The sequence below is a fragment of the Falco punctatus genome, assembly GCF_963210335.1.
Source record: "Falco punctatus genome assembly, chromosome: 3".
Classification (NCBI taxonomy): domain Eukaryota; kingdom Metazoa; phylum Chordata; class Aves; order Falconiformes; family Falconidae; genus Falco; species Falco punctatus.
In genome coordinates this window covers 120,253,803-120,275,426 of record NC_137582.1, presented here as the reverse complement: position 1 = coordinate 120,275,426, position 21,624 = coordinate 120,253,803, and the positions used below count along the sequence as shown (strand labels likewise).

The window sequence follows — 21,624 nt, the reverse complement described above, 5'->3', positions numbered from 1 at the left end:
AGCTGGGCTCCACAGTCCTCTGCGGTCTTTCAAGAACCCAAAGTAAAGCCAGAACTACCACATATTAGTGCCGTAGGTTTGACCCCTTAAGCCTGCACGAGACCGGCATTGACTCCCCCCGGCTTCTCCCCCAGGAGCCGCATTCCCACCGGAGCTGCTCAGTATCGGCACAGCCACGGCGCCTTACTCCAACAATCACAAGGAGCAATTAGCGATGACACGAGGATCTCCAGCATGCAGAGAAGATCCAGCATGGGTCCTGCAGCTGGAAGGTGTGAAGAAGGAACAGGAGAGCCCGACCTGAGGATGAACTGAGGACTAATGTAGCGCACAGGTGTCCCGGCACTGCCCTGCACCAAGCAAAGTGGTTTGGATGAGGACTGGGGAAGGGGCTTTTGCTTCGGTGGCTGAAGGAGAGATCGGAGCTGGGTCCTGTGGGACCACAGTTTTCTGGCAGCAGTTGGGGAAGAGCACAAATGGGAGAGACCACCACAACGGTAGCTTCCCAAGAAGGGGAATATCAGCTATTTTTGACTCTGAAGATCTCAGTGGAAGTCTTACCAGGCACTGGCTTCAAATGGAAAGTGTCCAATTAAGGTTTTCTAGAGTGATCCAAGGCCCAGGAAAGCTGTCTTACAGTGGTGTTACAACTGCTCAACCAAATAACTTTAATAAAGAAATGAGAAATATACATCTCATAACAAATGTAGGTGGATAAATGGCAAATTGATTTCTGCTGATTCGTTAATCTAGTGGTAAAATACGTAACAGGATCCAATGAATGGGAGCTGCAGCAAGGCAAATTCAACCCAGAAATATCTGTTAAAGCAACTAACCACTGGCAAATTTATCATGTCTGAGCTCAGTCTCACGACGTGGCTCTCAAATCTGTTTTGACATCTCTTTCCCAGATATCTCATTGGATACAAAGGGAACAGAGGTTTCCCACAGGAGCTGTTTGAGTTCACTGCTCCTGCTATACAGGTGCTCAGATGGGCCAGGAAAAGCTTTGCTGGTGCAGGTAAAAGCATCCCTGTGGCCATCTAATTCACAGAGTTTGGACTTCATAATGCAGGGCTATTTCTAGGGCAAAATAGGACACTCTGGGAAAAGCAAGTTAATGCTAACATCGATGTTTCTATGCCAAGGTGCAGAATATTTTGCTGGTGCAGAAATATTCCTAAAGCACCGCAGCCTTGGCATACCAGAGAAGCTCCCAGTATGGCTGTGGTCTCTCTGTTCCTTCCCAGCACCCCCTGGCCCTGGCATTCATGGGTCAGTGGATACTACAGCCCCCCCATCCCCCGGCTGTGCCACCTCCACACACGGCCGCTCTCCTGAGTCACCCGGAGCAGCTCACCCTGGTAGAAATCACAGGCGATCGACTGCAATGGCAACCTCAAATGAAAGAAACCTCAGCTAGCACGCCATGCCTGATGGCCAGGGGAGATGGAGGCAGCCTGGCGTGACCTGCGCCTGCTGTCGCCCCCGCTGCCCCTTCCCAAGGAGCTTGGCTGGTGCACCAAATAATCCTCCTAAGAGGCAAAGTCCTCGTGCCGTTCCTGCAGCCCAAGGTCATGGATTAATGGGAGTTCCTACAGTTTGCTTGCTGTGGTGCCTGTTTCCAAAGTACACCTCGCCTGCACAACGGGAAGGTGGGGGTTTGGGGCCATTACTGGTTTTGGGAATCGCCAGTGTTCTCTGCTGATGCCATCAGCATCTGACAGCTCCTGCAAAAGCAGCTCCAGGAGAATGATCTGAGCTCAGGCAGGGTGATCTGGAGATCTGTGCCCTACTTAGCTGGCGTATATATTTGTCAGTAAGTGGGACACTCAATAACCTGAGATCTGACAGTTTTCAGATCCTGTATGGAGAGATGTCAATCACTCTGGCTTACATTAAACATCTTCCCAGGCATCTGGGCCATATTATAATATCCCATCAGTGCCAAATTACAAACGTGAACCACACATGCTAATCTCTTGATCCTGTCTTATTTCCCTCTTGGACAGTCCCTGAAGGGAGAAAAAAATGTCTTTTGTGAGCATAAGAAAATGATAAGCCATTGAGGGAGGCTAGAGTGAGCAGTCATCATCCTGTGTCTCTCCCAAGCCAACTATGGATTTTTGCAATGGATTTGAGAGTGTGTTTATGGTCATTTTCACTCTCTGACCCAGTAATAATTGTAATGGAGACATCCAGTAACTGGTAAGTGGAATTACTGTAGAAAAAGTCCTTTGACGTTTTGTGTGCTTCTCAGTTTGCACTATGACATAGCCCCACCTCCCCAGGTGAAGTGGGACTGAGCTGGACCTCTGGGGAACCACTGGGTAGCTCAGATCAACTAACAGGTGAATTTTACATCTTAGAGTAGCTTATGGTTTCGTGCGGGTGAAGGACACTTTCCCGACAGCCCTGGGGATGGGATTCTTTGCATGCAAAACTTGCTGGCGCAGCTCACCCTATTTGCCCGGGCAGCTCTCCTCTGCAGCCAGCAGCTCAGCTCCGCGCAGAAGTAGGATCCTACCTGGAGGTACCCACAGCTCCATCTCTTCTAGGCACGGGCACAGTTACCTGAGCCAGGAAGGCAACAGGAAGCTTCTTGTACATCTTACAGACGTGGAGATGGAAGAGCTTTGCAGCACTTTCTGAGAGGTGTTCAGCTCCCGGAGGCTTGGGGAAACCCAACCATCTCTTTGGGAAACTCCTCCAAGGAGCTGCTGCTGTCTCCTGGAGCACCAGAAGTTGCACACTGTGGACCACAGGACCTTCTCAGTCTAGGTGGGACCCAACAGGAGAGCTGGGCAGGCCCTTCTCGAGCAGAATTTTAGAAAATCAGCAAAAGTTTGAGCACTGCTACTTCTCCCTTGCCACAATGACCTTCAGGTGACCTTGCTTCCCAGTGTGAGAGTAGCAGCAGAAGTGGTTTCAGTCCACTGCAACTGGAATGGACTGGGCAGTTTGCCAAGTGAATATCTGCTGGGTTAATCACTGTGCAAATCTAATCAGGAACTGGAATGTGCCAGGCTCATTACTGAAATTAAATTCACCTCCAATTAAAGAGAGAGCTACAAGCTTCCATCGTGTAGAGGTGCCCCCAGGCTGCCCCTCCCAAAAACAACATAAAATCCAGTCCTGCTGAACTGCAGGTTTGCTGAACACTGGAGGGATTTCCAGGTGTGAGGAAGTGAATTTCTGCTCGTGCTTTCCCCCAAGGCTGTGTAAGGACTTTGCTGATGCCCTTAATAAGTCACCTTGCAAGTCACAAGTAGCTTCAATGGTAGGATTTCCAAGGAGCACTTGCCAAGAGAAATGTGGGGGCACAGTTACTGGAACATCTCCCGCGGCAGGTTCTTTGTGGACACCTTTACAAATTTTCACCTTCACACGCTGAATCTTTCCTTGGGACCTACGTGCCTTGTGTCTATATTTCAGAGACCGAATTAAAAAATTAACTTTGCAATGAGAACAGCAAGGCTGCAAAGCCAAGCAGGTAAAAATGCAGAGATGCTGGCTTACAAGGTGTTCAAGATTCATTCGCCCCTTTGGCTTCTATGATCAGACTTGCACTGCCTAATCGCATCATCACCACCCTCGACAACATCTCTTCCTCCATCTGTGCCTCACCTGAGCATGATCTGATTTCAGGGAAGAACTTTTAACATCTTAGGTCAAAATATGTGTCTGTAACTGAGATCTAACTCTAGAGACCTGGCAAGACTGCAAATGTAATTCCTGGCTTCCTCCTTCTCTAATATTCGAAGAAGAAACAATCCACAAAGATTTGGGATTGGCTTTCACTTGGAGATGACCAACACAGATGGAAACCTTGGAGGCTTTCCGTACACGTCCTTGTTCCTCTCACACCTTTCACTGCCTAATCTAAAATCACAATATTCCCACAAATCCAGCTGGGGTCTGAGCTCTTCCAGCCTCACGGCCAGGAGCCAGGACCGGGTAACACTGAGGAAGGGGCCATGCTGGGATGGCTGAGCATCCCTGAGCAGCCCCGGGCTGGGATGGCTGAGCATCCCTGAGCAGCCCTGGGCTGTCGCCCTAGGACAAATCGTCTGCCCTGGGGGCTGCAGGAGGATCCCCCACTGTGTGCACTTGGGTCTGTGCCTTATACGGTGACGATACCTCCTCAATGCAAGCGATGGACCAAGTGGTCCGTTCAGTGAGTGTTCAGCAGCTGAGGAGCGGAGGACCCGGCACGGGGCACGGCCAGCCTGGCAAAAGCTCTGCCGCGTGCTGTGATCCCGGCTGGATGGTGGGAGCTGGACCTGAAGCACTCGCTCCAAAATAATACCCCAGCAGAGGCTTTGAGTAACCCATTTACAACAAAAGCAAAGGAAATTTCCACGTGAAGGCTTGCGTTCAACAGGGCAAGAGGTGCCACTGCAGCACGGTGGCAGCACAGCTGGGATGGGGGGGATCTGCCTGCGCTGCTGTACACCCCCTGCTTCAGACCGGGGACCCCAGGGCTCTCAGGAGGGTGCTCTGCCCTCCTCCATCCTCTGTTCCTCCCACTTGCACAAAAAGCAATTAAAAATGATCTAGGCTTCTGGTGCCCCCTCTGCTAGGTGAGTGCCCAGTGGGGGAGTGGGGGGCACGGCTGCCCAGCGCACCCCGCCCTCCTTGGGCACCACGTCCTCCAGAGACAGCTGTCCTGGCTCCAGACCCCTGTGCTAAAGCAAGCAGGAAAGTTGTTCAAGCTGACATCTCCCACATTTTGACTGAGCTGAGGGGACTGAGGAGAGAATTACCTCTCTGTTTGTTTTGTAAATAATAGTTATAAATTTGTCTCCAAAGAGAAAAAAGGCCTTTTATAAATTATCAAAATGAAACATTTCTATTTTGTCTGAATTTTATATGCATTTATGGGAGCATCAGGTCTATCTATAGGAGTTCTTTAGAATTAAAATGATAGGGTTTTTTGCTGCCAGAGATTGATGAACCACCAAATTCAACGTGGGTCTGCCCCAAGCCATAGCCTGACTTAACCAGATGGGGAGTTTATAGCCCTGCCAAGGTCAGGGTCAGTAAATCAGTTGCTGTTCTGTGTTCTCAAAGTGCTGGGCAAGAACCCGATTTATTTTATTTTTTTTTGCTTGGATTAGTGAGACATTGAGAAACAATGTTTTATTTGTTTCAAGTATATAGGAAATTAAATCTGTATATTAAAGAAAATATTGAATTTGCCAGCAAAAGGATTTCATATGTTGCCATTTCAAACTGGGGTATTGAAGCATTGATTTTAGAAATACAGACACAAAATATTGTCCATTTTGAGGATTTTTGTTATATAAACAACTTGGTAAATACTACACATCTGCAGTAGGAGCGGTTCAGCCTGAAGGCACATTTTCTCCGTGCCCAAAGCATCACCCTCCTGGATGCCTGGGCGCTCCAGATCCCTGCCAAAGGCGCAGGTGCTGAGCAGAGCTCAACGCCGGCAGGAGAAGACTTTATCTTTCAGCAAATCCTGTTTCGCTGCCTCACAGGCTCGTGGGCCCCAGGGTGGTTGTGTCCAAACGGCCTGCCCAGTGCTCAGGCGCTGGGTGGGTGTGCAGGGGGTCTGTCCTTGCCGTGGTGTGGAGGGGCAGGGACAGGGCTCCTGCCTGACCTGCTCCCCTACAGGAGGGGGGGAAGCCAGAGGGGTTGTTGTGCCATCTTGCTGCAGGTCTTTCTAGACCACTGTCATTGCTTTGGCGTTGTCATCTCCATCTGATCTAGCAAGGTATGTCGTGCCTGTGATTTACATGTGCCTGGTGCAATAGACCCTGTACAGCAAGGCAGAAGGTGCTTGTTGCTGGCAGCGTTTTGATCAATGAAATCTTTGAGTCAGCCTCGAACCTTGGTTCCTTGAGGAACGGGCTCAACCTCAGGTGCAGCCAGCATCTCTGGATCAGCTTCCAGACGGCCGAGGAAATGTATTTGTCTGCCCAGAGGGGAGTTGGTGGCAGGCTGGACCCCGAGTCCTGTTCCCTTCTCATGACGTGTTTTGCCTCGTTGCTCCTCACACCATTTCAAGAGTTAAGGGGAAGAGATGGCAAAAGGCTGCCAGGCAGATTCCCAGCTGGGGTGGCAACCACCTCCCTGCCTGCTGCACCTCTCGTTCTGCAGTGAATAAAACTGGTGAGGAATATTCTGGAGGACTTGTATACCATGTTCCTGATACTGTGGCAGGAAATTGCACCCATGATGGACCACACAGCACGTGATTGTTCTCAGCATCTCTTGCTCCTAGTCTGTGTTGTCTTCATCCTGCTCTCAGCCCAGGCCCATGCCTCAACCTCCCAAAATGTGGGCTTTATTTCACCTGCTTTGGAATGCTGATGCTGATTTCATGTATGAAGTCTGAAGAAAACGTTTTCCGATGCCTTTGAAGGTTCCTGCAGAGTCCCTCCTTCCTTCCGTCTCTCCTTCTTTCCCTTGCAGAGGATGCTCCTAGGTGACTCTGGCATGAGGATGGACCTCAGGCCAAAATTTCTTCTCTGACCTCTGTCCCTGCAGGAATACTGCTAGGAGCCATGCTGTGCCACCTGCAGCCACCCTTCGCTCTCCAGAGGATCATCTCAGAGAGATGCCGGTTCTGAGGCTGCAGGAGCTCCTGAGATCCACCTGCCACATGAAACACCTTCCCCATCACCTCCAGCCGGCTGCCGGGGGTCAGAGGCTGCTCCCGCTCCCTGCTGAAGGGACAGCCCTGCCTGCAGCAGGCATGCCTGTACCCTGCTCCTGACAGGGCGCTTGCACTAACAATGTGACACGAAATTTCTGCAGACTTTGGAACTATTCAGGAACTGCAAGTACAAAGAGGAGCAACCAGGGCTCAGGTGAACTCCTTCTGCAGGTTGGCAGATAATCATTCAAAGAGCACTGCTTGCCAGCCCTGCTCCAGGGCTGGAGGGGAGCCTGGAGTGCAGGGATGAGGCAGAGCCCGAAGAGCCTTTCAGCGGGCTGCGAGGGATGCGAAGACCTTGTTACGGAGCAGAGAGCTCAGCGCTGCCCCAAGGGTTAATTAGCAGCATCCTTTGCCTTTGGAGGTGTTCATCTAAATGCTTCCTCGCTGAGGGACATCCGTCTTTGTTGCCTAGATACAGCCTTGCCCGGGGCTTTGAGAAAGGTACCTGGAGCTTCATTAGAAGAGGATGTTAGTGGGATTTTCAGATTTAGCTGCACTATGTAAATTATTACCCAGGGCAGCCCTGAGGCAAAGCGGCTGCCCTTTACTATCAGCCACACATCACATCCAAGGGCTGACAAGGCAAATAAAGGTAATTGTGTCTCTCCCCTTAATCAGGGGAATGTGATTAGCTGGAGGAGGCCTCAGCCAGGTGCTCAGCAGCATTACCTGGCTCAGCACAGTGAGCATCCCTGTGGGCAGAGGCTGGGGAGCAAGGACCAGCCAGGTCCAACACCCTTCTGATGTTGGAAGTGAGCAGCAGGCAAGCGGCCATCTTTCATGGCTTGGAGGAAGGCTGCAGGGAGGTATAATCTTCAGCAAATAAAGAAGATCTGAGGAAATGGTGGTTTGTCTGGGATATTTACCTGGAAATTATGGGACTTGTAAGCACTGATTTAATAAGAATTATATCCATCTTTTGAAAATGGTTTGATTTAGATTTAGAAATGGAGTATCTTGGTGCAAGATTTAACATTTTGAAATTTGTTTCTTTTCTTTTGTTGCAATGTATTTCATTAAGTAGCACAAGTTCTCCAAACTTCTGAACACTTGTGCTCATTTACATCTCAGTCACTGGCTTCGCTTGAATATTTTGATGCAGTTAGAGGTCTTAACTGTGTTTCTTTTCACCTGGAAAGAACTTAACACAGGGTCATCCCTAGTAAAATGACTAGGCAGCTCATTGTGGTTTCAGCAGACACTGATGCTGCAAGTCATCCTTCATAGATGCGGTTTATGGTCCCATCTGCAGCTTCCAGCCACTGCTTCCTTCCACCTATTGCCCTGAAGGTGTTTTGACCTCTTGCACTAAAGCTTGTGCAAGAGATTTGTGGGTTTTTTCTTATGTATTAAAGTGGATAACTGCAGCTGTCTCCTCCATGCTGTGAGCAGAGGGTTTTTTATTTTTTGGAGTGATGTGTTTTGTAAGGTGGCTTGTCCTGACACCTTCCTTGCTCTTGTTTACAGACACCATTTTTTAGTAGGTTCTTGATCTCCTGAATCAGAGGTGTCAGACTCATGAGCCAGGCAAGCCAGCTTGCACCAGGATTGACGATAAAGTTACTGCTCCCTAGGCGTCCTCTCACCTGCTGCATATAAATCAGTTTATTTCATTTTGCCTTAAAATGTAACTGTACAATGCACATAACGTATGATGCACTGACTCACCACCAGCCCAGCCATCCACACGCTGGGAGTGCAGCTGAGCAGTAACCCTGCCCATCCCCCCATGAGGGCCAGGCCACCTCGGATCTGGAGCCTGGAAACAGGCTGCTTCATCAGTGGACCCGAGTGCAACACACTTAACTGAATTCTCATTAATTCTTCTCAAAATCCCACCCTGCAGTCAGTGACACTGGCCTGCATGGCTTTCTGATTCTAGGAAAGATTTCAGAGTTAGTAGAGACGAAACATGAAAACAAAAAGAGCGAGCCCAGGAAAGCAGCAGGTCGGAGGGCTGGCTGGGCGAAGGTGACCTTCCTCCCTTTAATTTTTGCAGCCTGGCACAGCAGCACACAGCACCTTTCAGCACCTGCTGGGAACGGCTGTGGTTAGCTCCCTGCGGTGACCAGGACACTTCCAGTCCTGGACATCCCAGCCTTGCAGCAGCTGAGCTGGGAGATACAAGACAGAGCCTGCAGCCCCCGGCACTCGCAGCACTGCCCACCCTGCCCCAGCACCCATCCCCTTGCTCGTCCTCTCCGCCAGCACCAGGGCGGTGGCACCCTGAGGTTTTGATGACTTCTGAATGGGACGAGCCCCCCTTCCCCCCTCCCTGAGGCTCTGCGCCAGCCCCTGATGCTGCGGCGGACCCGTGGCGCAGTCCCAGGTGGCATCAGGACACAGGTGTCACCTCGACGCTGACACATGGGATTGTGTTGGGGCGATGGCTGCAGGGATGATGCGCAGCAGCAGCTTCATTAATCGCCTCCCTCTCGTGGCAGCTGCGTGGCTTTGTAAGGTCACACGTGCTTCAAACACGGATGGATTTTGCATGCTTGGTCTTCCATGTAGCATCAGAGGAGGAGAGCAGTGACCCTGGGCAGGTGGAAATCCCAGGAGCTGTTGCTGATGAATAGCGTAAGTCCTTCAGTGATCCCCGCTCTGCTGATACCGTGGACAGAAGGACTAAACCCCAGCTGGAACAAGAAGGTGAGAGGAGCTGAGCTTAAAATCTGACAGCAAAAATAGAGATGAGAGGAAAATAAAATAGATTGGAGATGAAATGTGCAACTTTGGGGTGATGATGTCCTCCAGAAGTCAAAGAAGACTGAGTCTGAACATCACCTCCAGCTGCAGATCCTTGTGGAAATGCAGGAGCCATTAAATAACAAGGCAAAGGCAGATACACCAAGAACGAGATGCTGACCCCTCTGACAGGGACTGCACCGAGTGCAGCGACAGGTAAGGGTGCTCTTCAGAGGAGGTCACAGACCAAGGCAAGCAAAACTGGCAAAGTTCGGCAAAAAAATCAAGCCAGAGCTGGACTGTATTAAGCGTGGAGCTGAATGTCCCTGAAATGTGCCCTGCAAACTGGGAATTCTGCAACAACTGCCACAGAAGGGAGCATTATGCAAATATATGCGAAGTTATCAAGGCATATGTAATCACAGAAAGTGACAATCAGGACAGCAGGTGGATTGTTCACTGTAACAATGTCCTAAACAAAGGAAAGAAAACAGTGGAGGAATTAAATGGAGACCCACACGCTGCTGAACTCAATCAAGGTGCTCAGGTGATGTGTGGGCAGAGTGAGGCAACCCAGGAAAGTGAGAGGGCAAGTCAGAGAGTAAAACAGAACCCTGAAAAACAAAGTCAGAGGGAAAACAAAGAGAGAAGTTACCAGTGACAGGGATGTTGCCTGCAAAAGGTGTGTTTACAAAGGGTGGTCCCACTTGGATGCAGGTTACCTTTGGGGATTGCAAAGATTTAAAGCCAACCAACTCTGAGACATTTGTTTAATCAATGAGGCAGCTGGTTGTGCCCCACCCTTTTGCACCAAAGAGATCAGGTTTTGCAGGAACTAAAAGGCAGAGGGGACTGCACTGGTCCAGAAAACGGCTGCTTTATGGTGGCAGGATACGTGCAGCGACGGCGTCAGGAGAGGGCTGTGTCCCTCAAGAGCAACCCTTGCAGGGATCAAAAGATGCCAACTCTGGAAGCACTAAGTCTGGAAATAGCTGCAGAGCAGCATCTCGACACTTCAGGTATCCAGAAAATATCCTTTACCAAAGTACCGATAACCCTGCCATAATGGGCTTCACATCCTGAAAAGGCTCCCAGTGTGTCCCATTCACCTGTGCCCCAAAACAAGCACCTGAGATGTCTTCAAGAAGTAAGAATACATTGGAAAGAGCTGGAAAAGTAGCAAAGAGCAGTTCAGCTAAACTAACTCTGCAGAGTTTAGCCAGGAGCAGTACGCTGATGTGATGAAGCAGCAATGTCGTGAAGGACCTAGCTGCCACCCCAGGCAGCACCTTGTGATTACCCTGTTTGAGGCACGTTGGTCCATCTGTTTTATCCAGTCAATCTGACCATTTCCTTGAGTATAACACAGTGAACTGGGGCCAGATCAAACTGGACAGGTTTTGCCTGTGTCCAGGCACTCCTCAGAGATAGGGACTGCTTGCTCACTTGTCAGCTACCACAGCAGCCAGGTCCAGGAGTCTCAAAGAGATGATGAAGAGTAGGGATTTTTGCAATACTTGTTGGCAATGAGGCCATGGTCACCACAGACCGTTTCAAGTACATGTCTACCACAACTGGAAAGCTCTTCCATAGAGGACTCAGCAATGACACCATGGATTGTGGATGTGACTTCTTGGACACCTCCCGTGAAAACACTGGGCACATTTCAGGCACCTCCCTGTGAGGCTGATTTCGAGCCGTCAGGAATGACTTCACGTACATAGTTCCTAGATGTGTTGTAAGGACCAGGAAACTTTCATCAGGAGTAATAACAGAGCATCCTTTCAAAGCAGCCTCTATGGAAGGAGCACTCATATTTGTGAGTCAAAACGATTTGAACCATAGAGGCAGCTGCGCCAGGGGCCAGCCCCGCTGCTTTCAGCTGGAGCACACACCAGACTGGGACTGGGGCAGTCATTTCACAACTTGGTCAGTGAAGATAGGCAAGTTAGGGAGAAGTTTCTCTACAAAAACTTCATCTGGAGGTGGAATGACGATCTCACGTTCTTAGCACCAGCCAGCGCAGTGCGTCAGCATTGGCATTCAGTTATCCTGGCTTGTAAACAAGTGTGTAATCACAGCCCTCTGCTGCAGCATTCATGGGAACACACCTGGAAAGGTAGGCTTGTTTTTAAAGAGAAATCCAACAATTAGCTTTTAGTCTGGCAGATTTTGATTGCACTTCCACAGATGTAATTTCTGAATGCCTTGATTTCATTAACCGTAATGAGTGGTCCCTAACCCATTTGTCCGTAGTGTCACTCAATGGACGGCACGGTGCTCGCACAGCAACAGGTCCCTGTGTCCCACCTGGCAGCGCGTGACTCAGAATGGCTCCAGTGCCACGAAGTGATGCAAACTCTGTTATCTCTTTTCACCCAGATGAATGAACCCTGAATCAGATGTCGATAGCTGCTTGACATTCTTGGAGATCTCTGCGTGCTGGTGAGTTTATCTCCATACAGTTTCCCTGTTGAGAGAGTAACAAAGAGCTCAAGCGCCTGCAATAGGAAGCTGTGGAAGGGGTTGAGCAATCCAAGGAATGCTTGAAACACCCACTTGAGTTTTGGCTTTGGAGCCTTGTGTTTTGCCTGTGTTTTTTTCTGTGTTCTCTTGGGTAGATGTCTCAGTTTCTCAATTCCTGCCACATGGCCTCAGTTTTTGGTAGGATCTTCCTCTCCTTGCCAGAAGCCAAGCACTGTGTTTGTGGAGCAGAGTGCACGGGATAGAAGCAGAGGAACAAGCAGGGAAATGCACATGAATACATCACCAGCTCTTGCTACAGCAGGAGAAAGGCAGGGAGGGGGATAGCCACGGTATGAAGTTGTCAGGACAAACAGAACAACATCCTTTGCATGACACAGTGTCTTGGGTCAGCATTTGCATCGTTCAAATCTTTTATCTGCACAGCTCACTTTTCATTTCTGCTGAGCCCTTAAGAACCATGCGCAGAGTTGTCTCATTACTGTATTTAGCTCATGAGTAGCTCCCTCAGCTCACCCTAAGCTCTGGCAGCTGCATACCGTGACAGTTACCAGGTGGTAAGCATCTCATTGTTTGCAACCATGATCTCTGTGGAAATCATCGCTTTAGGTATCTAAGCAGCTCCTTCCTCCAGCCTGCCATGGGGACCGAGCTCTCCAGCCGGGCTGTGTGTGCAGCTCTGGATGCCGCAGGTATCTCAGCCCAGAACCCCCACGTGCAAAGACTACACCTGCAGGTGGAATTCAGCGGGGGGGCAGAGGGAGGCAGTGGTTTGCAGTGATTCATGTCATTGCCACCCTGCGGTACCCACACCAACACGTCTTTCAGTGGGAAATGGGCAAGTGGTGAGATACAGCCCTGTGATGGCTCCCAACAGTTGCATTTTGAAATCCACATGACAGACCCCAACCTGAAACTTCATGCGTCTTCTTGTGCTTTTCTGCTTTTCTAAACCGTGGCCTCAGCATCGAACCACAGATGGGGGAGGGCTGCATGGCACTGGCTGCAGCCACCTCTTGCCAGCCCTGTGCATGGGCAGGATGCTCTGTGTTGTGCTGTGTCTGTCACAACTCTGTCTTCGGTGTTGCGAAAAGGGGACTCATTCCTGCTGGACACACAGGAGGGGAAGTGTCTGGTGCTACAATTCCACCTGGGAGGTTTGTGAAGTCCTTTCTACCAGTGTCTGGTGGAAGTTGAGCTATTGCTGCTAAGTCCTATACATCCTTCCTCCCATGCTGCTTTGCCAGACGAGCATATTTGACTGCCTGTGACCAGACCATGACCACAGCTGGCACCTGCGGTGGTTGAAACACCATCCACAGAGGGAACGGGAGAGTCCAGCCCTGTGCAGGCTCTGCCCTTGGAGAAGGCTGGAAGTGATAGAAGCGTACTGTGAGCTCCAGGATCATTTTGCTGCTTCCCAAGCAGAGAATATCTCTAGCTCCTCTTTTGGATGAGGCGGAGGAGTTTTGTGCCCCTTTCTCACCTGCCTGTGAACTAAAGGAGCCATGACCGTCACTGTATTCCTGATCTGACCAGCCTGGAGGAAACCCAGCCCTGCATCTCCCTTCACACTGAGTCTCTGCCCTTGGAGAGAGCACCCCTGGGAACTGGCAGAGATGGGGACCCTTGCATGGACATGCACCACAGGCAGAAAACCCTTCACAAGAGCACACTTTGCAGCACAAATGACTTCTTCTCCCCAGGAGCTCTGCAGGGGCTATCTCCAGCGTGCTGGGTGCCTGCAGCCTCTCCACGTTTCCTGTTTTCATTCCAGTATCTGCAGTGCTAACATACCGCATGCCTCGAATTCCAGCCCTGATGCACCAGGAAAAGGGGCCAAGGGCAGATTCATGGGAGTCTTGCAGCCTTCCGTGCCCTTTCCCCAGCCAGGCTGAGGATACTGATAGCTCCCTGACTCCTTCCTTCATCCTTTTTCTTCCTTTCTCTCTTGTAATTCCTGGAGTTGCTGTGTTATCTGTCAGCATTTTAGTGCTGCAGATTCTGTCAGAGAAGGGCACCGATTTGCCCTGCTTTACCGAGAGCAGCAGTTGGGAAGAGCTCCCACACTGACTCAATGCCGTTAGTCTAGTGAGAAAGTGTGTACAAAAACCTGCTCTGAAGTCCAAGAGCTTTTGCAAAAATGTGGCAGAGCCAACATAACACCATTTCCCCATTGCAGTGATAACTTTCTAATTCCTCCCTCCTAATGGTATAAATCAGGAGTAAAACCCTTAAGTCAGTGGAAGGATTGTCTTGACAAATATTTAATAACACTGCCTTGACTGCAGTGTCAGCCAGACCCGTGCCTTCTGTGCCTTCCTTCAGCTCCCAGCCAGCAGTGATGCACAGTACCCAAGACGCACGAAACGTGCAGACCTGGCAATTCACAACCTCAGGGACAAATTCTGCTCCTTCCCATTCTGGTGGTTGGCTGAGGACAGATGTCACAGCACAAGCAGTAAGCTGTGGCCAGTCCAAACCCCAGCCACACGCAGCAGCCCAGGGAAGTGTTTCCATCCCTGTGTGGGGGGATGGAAAGATTCTGCTCTTGGCAGAACCCGCTCCCGTCCCACCTGCTGCTGCCACCCGTGGCAGATCGTGGCTAAGCCACGGCTGTGCCTGCGGATGAGCAGGACACACACTTGCAACTACAAGGACTGAAGGCAGGACTCACGTTAGCTCTTCCAAAAGCTGTGCTGTCCTGCAGGTAGCTGCCCCCCCGCCAAGGAAGGTGGCAGGGGTGCCAGGGCAAGCAGTGGAGAAGCAGCGAATTTCTGCTCCAGGTGGAGCTTTCTCCAACACCCTTCTCCAGCCCTGCCCTTGGCTTTGAGCTTGCAGGTCTTGTGGCCCAAAAGAAAGCACCTCCACAATGTTACATACCTACTGCCCACTCCTGAGCCCCCGCCTGCCCCCTCTCCCAGCATGGGGAGGAGCCGGGTGGGCAGAGGGGGGGAAGGGCAGCTCCAGTCTGGTGAGCACAGCCTGGGAGGGAGGGTGACCTCCATGTGGCCCAAGCAGGGGGCAGAGGAGCAGAGCAGTAGCTGGACAGGGCTCCAGCTGGCCAGCAGACCTCAGCTCAGCCCACAGCGTTTAGAATCCCAGCCTGGGATCAGCTGGCATCCAAGGGTGACTTCTAAGGTGTCCCTGCAAGATAATCCACCGCAGCAGCTTCAGCTCCGGGCAAAGCACACACCTCCTGCAAGGGCCTGAAGGGTGTGAGAGCTGCATACCTCCCTGTGGCAAGTACCTCCGCATCAGGGGGGTGATGCTGCAGCCGCTGTCCATCCCCTGGGGACGGTCCTGCACACGGTGGGTTCACCCACGTTTCTCTGAGCATTTCAGAGCCCATTTTAGCTGCACTTCTGTGGTGGATTCCTTTGCTTTGGGCTTCTGCTGAAAATTCCTGATTTTCTTTGTTTTAAAATCATATTCTCTACCCACTGAAACAGCAGCTTGAACTGAGAGGTCTAAAAGACAAACACCATCTCTTATCACATTTTAATTATTTGTCTTACTTTTACTTGCTTAGAGACGCAGGTAGTTTAAAGTGAACACATGATTGTTTAAAATGGAAAGTGTTACTTTTTCAGGAAGCATTATATTTTTAAAATGTTGGGTTTAGTAATCTCTTTTTTACTCCCTTCACTTTCCCCCCTCCTTATTTTTTACCTTTAATGCACCCTAGACACACATTTCTCTTGTAAGAAAAACGGGACGGATTTTGAAAAGTACAAAACTGTGTGAGAGACAAGAAAAGACAATCAAATTGGCTATTTTTTCTAGGTTGAAAGCACAGAATCACTGTGCAAAGTTCTCCAGCATTCTTGCAGGGCTCTAGGAAAGAGGCTTGTTCTGAAAAGGCTGTTCTGATGAAATCACATTTTCCATGACAAAAAAAAGTCTTTGTCAAAGACGTCTTGACAGCTTGCTCTTGGCTTTGCCTGCTGGCTGGAGATGGGGCTCTTTCAGTTATTTATGTAAATGTTGTCAGGGAATGAAGTGAAGTGTGGGAAGGGGGGCTGCTCCTGCGCCTCGCTGAGCTGTTAGCCTGGTTGGCAACCAGGTTCTCCCAGGCTGTAATACCAGTAATACCAGACAGGACAAAGTGGGGCCTATAAGCATCCCAGCCAGCAGGGACCTGAAGCCTCTGCAGCCCTGGAGAGCAGTCTCTCTCTAGACGAAGCTTCTCTGGTGCAAGAGACGCATGGGCACAAGCCGTGTGCTTGCAGCCTGTTGAACTGGGATAATCCGGGGATCTGTGAGGTCCATCCACCCTTCTCACAGCCTGGAAATGCAGCCACAGCTGGAGGAGAAAAGGTCAGTTGGAGGTCACCAGCTCTTCTTGCTGCACATCCCTCAGCCTTGTCTAAGGCTGATCCACCTGCGTGCCAGAGGCAATTTGTAAATCGTGTGCTGGTGGCTAAGCCCAGCTTGGCAATGTCTTCATGCAGAAAAGAGGAACAAGTGGTGCAGGGTTTCAGATAGATCCTTTGATGCTGCCTTTTTGTGTGTCTTTCCAAGTGACCTTTCCCACCTCATTTTTACTATCACTCACAAGAGTCAGGTCTTGCATTTTCTTGCCTGATCATGGGAAAGGTCCCATCCTGAGAAGTTTTGTTCTTAATTCTGATCTTCTGCGATTTTCTGGAAGCCATTAAAAAATCCCATCTCCTTCTGAATTTTACTTAGTCTTTGAGGACAAGAATTTAGGAAGATTCATAAAAGGAGGTGAACATCTTTGTGCACAGGAGGAATACCCTGCTGTCACAATAGACAGCAATGAGAAATACAGAAGAGGTGTTCAGGGTTTAAGTCAATCTTGTTTAAGCTGATCTTCAGAGATTGGATTGAGGCTTAACATAGAAAGAAATGCCCTGCATCTGCTACCACAGGGTTATTGCACCTTCTGACTGTTGTCAGAAGGAGCCAGGGCCATGTGCACGGCTCACTGTGAGCAGACACAGTGTCCTTGCAGCCCTAAGGGAAAGGCTTAGGGACTGCACGACCCCATTTCCTCGATGCACTGGTGCTTGTTGACCAGGACCATGGTTTTAATAGCACAGCATGGCCAGAGAACTGAAACGATTAGGTGGCTCTCTAACCCAGCTGTGCTGCAGCCCCTGCAGTTGTTTCCTGCAGGATCTAGCTCCCACGGGCAGCTCCTTGCCCTGCTGGCACGCTCACCATGCTGCCATCACTCCTCAGCTGAGGGAGTCCCTAAGCATAAGCAAACACAGGGATGAGTCCCCAGGTGGGTATGGGACATGCTCAGCTGCTGAGCACGCGCTCCCTCCACACATGTCTGTGTGCCAAGTGGCAGGGTTGTAGTGTGCAGCACCTTCAGGAAGTTTTCTTCCACAACAGCTCACCATGCAGTGTGGCTTTCCTGGCATTTTAAGCAGGGCAGGCGCTGCATGCTGTGAGCCACTGCTCCCCTTAGGGCCATAAAGCTCCGTCCATCCCAGCCTTGGTCTGGCATGGTCCTGCCCTCCCACAGCTGCCTATCCTGCAGGCCAGAATCAGTGTCCTGGGGAGGAAGGTGGGTAGCGCTGCAGTTTGTAAGCAAAATAAATCAGGAGCCCGGAGCTCCTGAACCATCTGTCCCTCCCTGAGAACTGCGCAAGGCAGAATCCAACCACCCTATTAGCCCCTCTGCTGCTGGCAGGACTCCCAGATCCCTCCATTTGTGACCAGCCAACATGCCCTTCATTTTTTCCTCTCAACCTTCATTTAATGTGTTTGGGAGTCCAATGTGAGCACTGCTTCCAGATAAAAGCATCTGCTCCAGATAAAAGCATCAGCTGGAGGCATGAATGTGATTTCTAAGTACATGAAAAACAGAAGGCACCCTCAGAGCGGACCCAACCTTCCCAGGCAGGAGCCGACGGAACCATCAGAGGGGATGGTGTGGAGCAAGGCTAGAGGAGGGGGCTGGTGGAAGAACGGGAGGCAAAGGGGCCTTCCCTTCTGTCCGCCTGGGTCTGCCAGGCTTTGAGAGGGCTTGCTGAGGACCAGGTCACCAGAGCAGCGTGGGGGTGAGGAGCACAAAGCAAGAGGAGGGAGGAGGTGAAGGGGATGAGGCAGGGAAAGGCCGGTCAGGTGTGTGATATGCCAGCTTTGGCAGTCAGTGATGAACGTGGAGGTAGAGGAGGGGAGGAAGGCTTCTGCTGACTTCCCATCGACATTGTGGACATGTCCAACCACGGTGACTCTGATGGAAATGAAGAGTTCCCAGCCCTGGGGCACCCTTTTTGTGTAGCCTTGAGAAAGAAGCGCTGCTTGGCTCTTCCTCAGTTTCCTTATCTATAAAACAGGACCTCCACTGAGACCCTGCCAGCCTGCCACACTGTGAGCTCCATGGAGAGAGCAGCATCAGGCGTGATCCCTGTGTCCCATAGCTGGATGGTGCTGTGCACCGAGCACGGCTGGCTAGAGTTTACTCCTCAACAGCCCATCTCTAGGGCCAGCTCTCAGCCTTTCGGGGTCAGTAAAGGAAAGAATGATGCTGCACAATGGGATTTGTCACTTAGATGTGAGAAGGTGCCAATTCCCTGGTACCTGCTGGTGCATCACAGCAATGAGACTTAGCCCTGCCTCTTGCTTTTAGCAGCACCAGCGTCGTGCAGCAGAGGACTGGGACGGGGGCAGCTGGTTTTGTTTTCTTTTTTTTGCTTTAGCTCTTTCAAATCGATCCCACCCCTCTGCTTCTCTCCCAGAACTATGCAAAGTCAGTTCAGGGAGCAAAAAGCAAAATCCAGATTCCCTCTCCTGGGACACAGCCTCTTTAAAAGTCCAGAGACTTTGCTGGGATTCAGGTGGTGGCAGCTGAGAAGGGACAGGTCTCCCAAAGTGACAGTGCTGGCCATCACACCAGACACTGCTGCTCTGTGGAGGAGGCTGGACACTGGCCCAGACTGGTGATACAGACTGGCTGGACTGGGATCTCTCGCTCAGTGCTGACCATGGGCTGACCCTAGAAAGCGGAGGGAAACAGCAGGTAATAGAGCAAGGAAATGCCACCGCAGGTGCGTGAATGTGAGTCATCCCCATGCTCACATTTTCTTCTGCGTTATTATCCTTTTTAAAAATTAAAGATGGTAATAGGTTACTGTAGTTGAAAGTGAGATAATGGGAGATTTTAGGGAGATAAAATTATAACGGTATCCAGGGAGAGAAGGGGATAGGGAGAGAAAATTGAAAGGGATTCATTATGAACTTATCCACACCTACAAATATTCCCCCAGGTTAGGACCTTATGGTGTTAATAATTAACCAGAATCTTATGAAAGCTAAAATAACTACAACACACACGAAGATCATTGCTTCAGTATTCACCATGTGCACAAACCTTGCCCGCCACTCGTTTCAGTTACTGTGGCAACAGTACATCTGCTTTCCACAATATCCTTCATTAATCATTTACACCCAGGGGAAAAAAAAAGACTTGGAGAAATGATACCACAGAAGCTATTTCTGCTTGCCTCCCGCCAGCGAGTGGGACCAGCTCTGAACGCAGCCTTTCAGCCGCTCTTTGCAGCCAGACCCCTGCACAATATGAGGTAGGGGCTGGGTGCTCTTAGCCCCTCTGCAGCCTCGGTGGGTCTGGGCTATTCCCTCAGTTCGGTGATGAGAGCGGTGGTGACCCCTGGCAGGGGGAACAGGGTCCTCAGAGGGAAGGGTAACTGGAGGAGGGATGCACTTCCAAAAAGTTTACTTTTCTGGTGCTATTTCTTTTTCTTGCCCACTGCAGGAAAGGAGCTTTTGGGAGGTACCTCACACTCCGGCAGCACCCTTGGAGAGGCTGGGTGGGTAGGAGAAGGACTCGTTCCCTTCCCCTATCTCTGCCCCATCTCATCCTTTAGGAGTCGGGGTGAGATGCAGCACATCCAGCTGAGCTGCAGCTCACCCGCAGATGCCTCCCACTCCCAGCAAGAGGAAGGAAGCACCACCAGTGTTTGCACTAGGAGACCACTCAGCAGCGGCGATGGCGAGGCAAGCATCTCCCAGCAGAGCGGGACAAGCCTCTTCCAGCTGTGTCCATTCCTTGTCCTGAACAGACTTCCAGCAAATTCCTGTGGCAATTGCAGTGCAATGGCCCTACGCGATGTCCCTGCCATAAAGGCAGTGGAGCACTTGCCATTGACCAGAAGGTGAAGTGTGGCGTGCACCGGGAGGTGCTGGGACACCCTTCGGAGCAGCCTGCCACTGAGACCTGCCAAGGAGCCTCTCCTTACAGCAGTGCCTGTGGCTGGAGTAACGGCTGGCAGTGTGAAACAAAGTGACAGCAGGTGCCTCCCCAAAGGGTTACTCCTTAACCACGTCGTGGCACAGATCAAACTGGAGGAGATGATGGAGCGGGATTGTGGACTGTGGGGTTGTGGCTATCCCTGACCCCACAGAATGAGTCCTGTGGGTCCCACCAGCATCTCCTGAGTGCACAGCAAGGACATCATCCAGGACCAGTGCAGCATCGCAGCACCTCTCCAGTGTCCCCATCAGCCTCTAGCAGCAAAGACAGAACCCCTTTCCCCCATGGACTTCTGTGCTCGATGCCCTGGACAACACCGAGGTGGATAAAGGGAATCCTCCCAAAACTTCCTAATAAACGGGACGCGCCTCTGGATTTCTTAGCCCCGCGAAGAGTGAACCTGTCTCTGCAGCCAAGTGCAGAAGGTGTCAGTACTGAGTCACTTCTTTGCTCACAAATTCTGTGCCATGGGGAAGTGGGATGAGGAGGGGTTGCTGCAGAGGACACAGCAAAAGACAGATACCTGCACCTTGCTGGATATCTCCAGAAGGTTTTCCATCCTCAGCTGCATGAGGAGAGGGGAGATTGTCAGGAACTGGGTGTTTAACTCTGGGAGCCACCAACTTCAATGCTCCTCGTGGAGACCCAAGGCTGCTGAGAGCTGCTGCAGAGGTGCCAGGGACAAGGCAGCAGCACACTGCCATTTCAGGAAAGCCTCAGCTTCCCAGGAGCATCACAGAGGTATCATTCAGCTGTGCATACCCAGATCCCAGCAGGGAGTTCCAGAGCCACTGGGGACTGTGGGTGGAGTGGTTCAGGGTTTCTCTGCAGCAGCAGCAGAGCCAGCCCTTCATCTTCCTTCTTGTTCCTGTCCTGTGGATGACAGCTCAGCCACAGAACAGGTTAAGTGTTCAGGGCTACCTGTCCCGCATCCCAGCAGGGTCACATGCTGGTTGCTACAGGCAAATGATCTTCCCAAAATTGTGGAAGCGCTTCAGCAACCAGCCCAGAGGAACCCCTTCTCTGTCACGGCCACGAGCACAGGGAGCGTTGGTCCCAGCGCTGGAGGCATCACCCTGGGCTGAGGGAGGCGAGGACAGGCACACAGGGAGCACAGCGGGCTCTCGCAGCGTCACCCAGCCCCTGGCAAGGATAACAGCAAAGCAGACCTCTTCAAATAACCAGGACCTCTTCAAGACAGAGAGTAAGATCCTCAGACGGCCTGATCTCTGCTTAATCCCTGCAAACAGACACCTCTGATTAGGAGGATTGGTTTCTTCGGGGAGGGGGGAGCTGACTGGGGGCTTTGCCTGGCAGAAGCGAAGAAGTGACATCTGGTGCTGTGTTCCTAAACCCAGACAGCCCCTGACTTCTGTCCCCAAACTAATTCTCAGCCTTCTCACTTTTCCTCCTCATCCTGGCACCAAACCTCCTTCATCAGCATCTGACCTGGAGTATCCACGTCTCTCCATGGATAAGCTGACATCGTGCCTGGGACCAGAGAGGAGCCCTG

General features: G+C 51.0%; 1 long non-coding RNA gene across 5 annotated transcripts in view; it reads left to right on the top strand.

Annotated features, from left to right (window-relative positions):
* The window catches only part of LOC308060463, a 61,400-nt gene that overhangs the window by 25,860 nt on the left and 13,916 nt on the right, over positions 1–21,624 (top strand). The window contains exons 2-4 of one of the 5 annotated variants that reach the window (XR_013926744.1): positions 1–11,495; positions 11,759–11,821; positions 19,614–21,624. The exon at positions 1–11,495 is cut by the window's left edge and continues 13,747 nt beyond it; the exon at positions 19,614–21,624 is cut by the window's right edge and continues 13,916 nt beyond it. This is a non-coding gene — a long non-coding RNA (uncharacterized lncRNA). The other 4 variants (XR_013926745.1, XR_013926746.1, XR_013926747.1 and 1 more) reach the window with 4 other exon arrangements.